Here is a 5,141-nt window from a genome sequence, read left to right as displayed (position 1 = left end):
GGGAGGGGGAGGAGGAAAAAGGGAGCTCAACCCAGTCAGGAGTCAAGAGTCTCAGGAAACTGAAGACGTCACTGGGGGATATTGCTTGTACGGGGGCATAGTGATGGGTCTTACCTTCGTTACTGTCCTTCCTTGCTTGATTTCAAAAGCCACGTGGAGGGTGACCCAGCCCAGCTCTCCTGTCCCCCACAGCAGGTGTAGACCCACCAGTCCCCAGCTAAATGACCTAAATGCCAGAAGTCCCACCCCCCTTCTACAGGCTACAAAAACACACTCCCCATCTGGGCTATGATTGGTCCACATCCAGGTCGATGCCCAGGATTCTTAGTAATGCAGTTTTTGTGGGGCATCCTACCAAGCTATGTGTGCCAGTCGTAGTGAGGCCAAACAAAAGGCTAGAATTTGGGGCAGAGAAAGGTTCATTAGTCGAGGAGTTGCCAACTCCGAAGATGGGAGACCTAGACGCGTCTCAAATCCATCTTGCTGGCTGGCCAGGGCGCAAGGTTTTTTTCCCGTTGCGGAGCACAGGCTCCGGACGCGCAGGCTCAGCGGCCATGACTCACGGGCCCAGCCGCTCCGCGGTATGTGGGATCTTCCTAGAGCGGGGCACGAACCCGTGTCCCCTATATCGGCAGACGGACTCTCAACCACTGCACCACCAGGGAAGCCCAAGGGCACAAGATTTTTAAAGGCAAAAAGGTAAAGCGCAGGGAGTCTTTGTGAGTTCAGCTTCCTGATAAGACCTCATTTGCAGACTTCCCAGGACTGTCTTGTGACTCCACGTGTTACTGGTGAATATAATTGATCTATGTGCTCCTGCAAAGCAAACTAGTAAATCGTGGTCTTGTGATCCCTTAACTTCTTTCTAGGAGAGAGCAAAAGCAATGGTTGAGGCATTTTATTATTCACTTAGAGCCTTCCTGATGGTTCAGGAGTTTTCAGTTCTTGATTGACACTCCTGGTGTCATCAATTTTAAGTCCGCTTGGGGGCAGCTGGTTAAAGCCGCAGGATGTTATCTTAGCAGTTTGGGATCATAAATCAAGGCATTTGTTTCAGCTAACAATCATGGAAAGACTATGTTGGGCTTGCTTTTCCTTTGTTTCTGCATTCTCACTTCCCTGGTTAGTAACAGTTTGACTTTGTTCTTTGGAATTCAGGGAAGACCTAGGAGACTAAAGCCTTTTTCTACAAACAGGAAATTGGGGGAAAAAAACAAAAGAAATTGGGATGTGGAAAGGCTTTTGTACCCCGGTGGCCCCCCCACCCCGGGGTCCTGTACAGTTTCACTAGGGGAGAACTTGTAGTTTCTGGAAAAGGCCAGCAGGCACCAGGAGGGTCCCTGGGGAAAATGTCTTTAGATTACACCTAGAGTGAGGCTTTGCTTCCCCTTAAAGGGTCATACCTAGATTTTCCGGGCCACTGCGGGCCACACCTGGCCTCCAAATCTCCACCAGTGACCTGCACCTTGGACACACAAGTCTTGATGGGTTTTGGGTGGTCACGGTCTCTACATCAAGCCTCTGTCCTTGCAGTCTGTGTGGTCCTGGACAAGAAAATGAACTTCTCTGAGACTCTGGAGACTGACTTGTAAAGATAATACCTCACTCCAGGGCATTAGTATGACAGCAAATTTTCCTCCAGTTCAGGAGTTCTTAAATGTAGTGCCTGAAAGAGCAGCATCAACCTCACCTGGCAACTTGTAAGAAATGCAAGTTCTTGGGCTCCACCCCACACCAACTGAGTCAAAACTCTGGGGGAGCCCAGCACTCTGCTTTATGCCCGTAAGGGCTTTCTGATGTTCACTCAAGTTTTAGAACTGACTCTAAGATTCCAGTGGCTAAAATGGAAAACTTACTTCATTACTTCATGGGAGTTGACATGAAAAGCCCAGGGTCTGGCCCACACTTAGTGCTGTTATTTAACTGTTATTATCAGTACTATAACCACAAGGGTGTTGAATATCCTCCTGTCATAGGGTGGGGCAGAAATAAGTGTTTGCAGTGTCGCTGGTGATATTTGTCAAAACATAAAATACCACTCCTGCCTCAGCAAGCGGCTTCATAGGTAATGTTTAAAATTTTTACAAAATGTACACTTTTGTACCATTTGACACATTAACTTTTTAAAACAGCACATGCAGGAAGTTTCATAAATTAAAGATAGACCAATTATGCAAGGATGTATTCTTGTAGGCCACGTGACTCAACCCTTGAGAGCATCTGGAATTAGTGGCCTCAGGCCAAAGTGGAGAGTGCAGTTGATATGGTTTCAAGTTTGTGACATAAGCTGACATGCTGTCATTCATGTCTTATTCTCAGGAACCAGTTGCCCCTGCTTCCCTTCCAGTCTTTATAGCAGCCAGACCCAGGCACAAATGTGTGAACATGAGATGACCAGCCTGATGTCCAGTGGCTCAGGGTCTCTAAGTCCCATCCTAACCAAGACACTTTCTGCCCATCACTGGAACCTGCAACCTCCAAGAGAGTACTAAATCCAGGGAAGGTGGGAAAACTGGAACCACTGAGGAATAAGAAGGCCACCCTGGGAAGAAGCACAAATGAGAAAGCCTAATGAAGACGGAATTTCATAATTACCTCTGCCCATTTCCCATTGGCACCAAGTCATTTGCATGGTCCAAGTTAAGTGTAAGGGAATCTGAGATGTGCTGTCCTCCCAGGGATCCAAAAACAGAAAAGAAATTGATGAACATCTAGCCAGTTACTAGCACAATCCATTAATTTTGTTACCAGTTAACACATTTTATTTTTCCTCTTATACATTCAGCACTCTGTTCTCTGCTCTCTGACCTCATGTCTCTGGTGAATTACCAACTTTAAGGGAGTCTTTTCTCCACCTCTTAATAGCAAAAGGATTTAAGTAAGGAAAACACTCAGTAGCCCACATAAATGAAATACAAATTGGAGTGTTCATCTTTTTCCAAATAGCAGTTATGGAGTGAATACTTCTTTCTAAGATGGAGAATAATATACAGTAACGGAACAAACACTTTTTCCTAAGAAAAAATTCCAACTACAGTTGAACCAGTTACATTTACATTTTGCTATTTCCCATCCTGCCTTTGTTCACAAACTTACATAAAATCATATCACAGTTTCCCACTGAAATGACAGTGTAGACTGTAGCATTATGCTTTTTTCACAAACTTTATCTTAGTTTGAACTATATGAAATTGCCATTCCTCTAAGTCAAAACTGGTCAAATATTTGCAATTTAATTTTGTCCAATCTAATAAAATAAGCACTCTCCAATTTAATTCAGTCACCACAACTATGATATTTGGATGGTGGTGAGTTATTCTAGTCTGTCAATAAAATAATGTTTTACTTTACTTATTTTCCTTTTTAGAGTCAGATTATCTCAGGAGCTTTTTTTTTTAACTTTTTATTTTATATTGGAGTATAGCCAATTAACGATGTTGTGATAGTTTCAGGTGCACAGCAAAGGGACTCAGCCTTACATATACATGTACCCATTCTCCCCCAAACTCTCCTCCCATCCAGGCTGCATGACATAACATTGAGCAGAGTTCCCTGTGCTATACAGTAAGTCCTTGCTGGTTATCCATTTTAAATACAGCACTGTGTACATGTCGATCCCAAACTCCCTAACTATCCCTTCCCCCCCTCCCCCGGTAACCATAAGTTCATTCTCTAAGTTAGCTCAGGAGCTTCTGATTCTTATATGCTCTAGAATGTAATATAATAAATTACCTGCACACACAAAACATTTTTCTTCCTTGGATTGTTTTCATTGAAGTATACAATATTATACTAGTTTCAAGTGCACAGCATAGTGATTCAATATTTTTATAGATTCCCATCTTTTTTTTTTTTTTTTTTGGCCATGTTGTGCGGCTCGCAGGATCTTAGTTCCCTGACCAGGGATAGACTCGGTACCCGCTGCAGTGGAAGCAAGGAATCTTAACCATTGGACCTCCAGGGAAGTCCCTATCCTCCATTTAAAGTTATTATAAAATATTGGCTATATTCCCTGTTCTATACAATATACCCTTGTAGCTTATTTATTTTATACACAGTAGTTCATACCTCTTAATCCCCTATCCCTACTCTGCCCCTCCCCCTTCCCTCTCCCTACAAGTAACCACTAGTTTGATTTCTGTATCTGTAAGTCTGTTTCTGTTTTGTTATAGTCATTCTTTTTTTTTTATTGCTTAGATTCCACATAACTGATAACATACAGTACTTGGCTTTCTCTGTCTGACATTTCACTAAGCATAAAACCCTCCATGCCCATCCATGTTGTTGCAAATAGTAGAATTTCATTCTTTTTTATGGCTGGGTAATATTATATTATATATATATAGGTATATATATATATATCTCACATCTTCATTATCCATTCATCTGTTGATGGACACTTAGGTTACTTCCATATCTTTCCTGTTATAAATAATGCTATGAACATTAGAGTGCATATATCTTTTTGAACTAATGTTTTTGTTTTCTTTGGATACATTCCCAGGAGTGGAATTGCTGGATCACATAGTAATTCTATTTTTAGGTTTTTGAGAAACCTCCATACTGTTTACCATAGTGGCTGCACCAATTCCCACCAATAGTGTACAAGGGTACCCTTTTCTCCACATCTTCATCAACATTTATTATTTTTGGTCTTTTTGTTGATAGCGATTCTGACGGCTGTGAGGTGATCTCTTCTTGTGTGTGGTTTTTTTTAAATAAAATGTATTTATTTATTTAATTTTTTTTTGGCTGTGTTGGGTCTTTGTTGGTGCGCGGGCTTTTCTCTGGTTGCAGTGAGTGGGGGCTACTCTTCATTGCAGTGCACGGGCTTCTCATTGCACTGGCTTCTCTTGGCGTGGAGCACGGGCTCTAGGTGCATGGGCTTCAGTAGTTGTGGCACGTGGGCTCAGTAGTTGTGGCTCGTGGGCTCCAGAGTGCAGGCTCAGTAGTTGTGGCACACGAGCTTAGTTGCTCCACGGCAAGTGGAATCTTCCCCAACCAGGGCTCAAACCCGTGTTCCCTGCATTGGCAGGCAGATTCTTAACCACTGCGCCACCAGGGAAGCCCAACTTCTTGTGATTTTGATTTGCATTTCTCTGATGATTAGCGATGTTGAGCATCTTTTCATGTGCCTGTTG

This window comes from Neophocaena asiaeorientalis, unplaced genomic scaffold, assembly GCF_003031525.2.
Source record: "Neophocaena asiaeorientalis asiaeorientalis breed wild unplaced genomic scaffold, Neophocaena_asiaeorientalis_V1.1 scaffold280, whole genome shotgun sequence".
NCBI lineage: Eukaryota > Metazoa > Chordata > Mammalia > Artiodactyla > Phocoenidae > Neophocaena > Neophocaena asiaeorientalis.
This window is presented reverse-complemented; position numbering follows the sequence as displayed.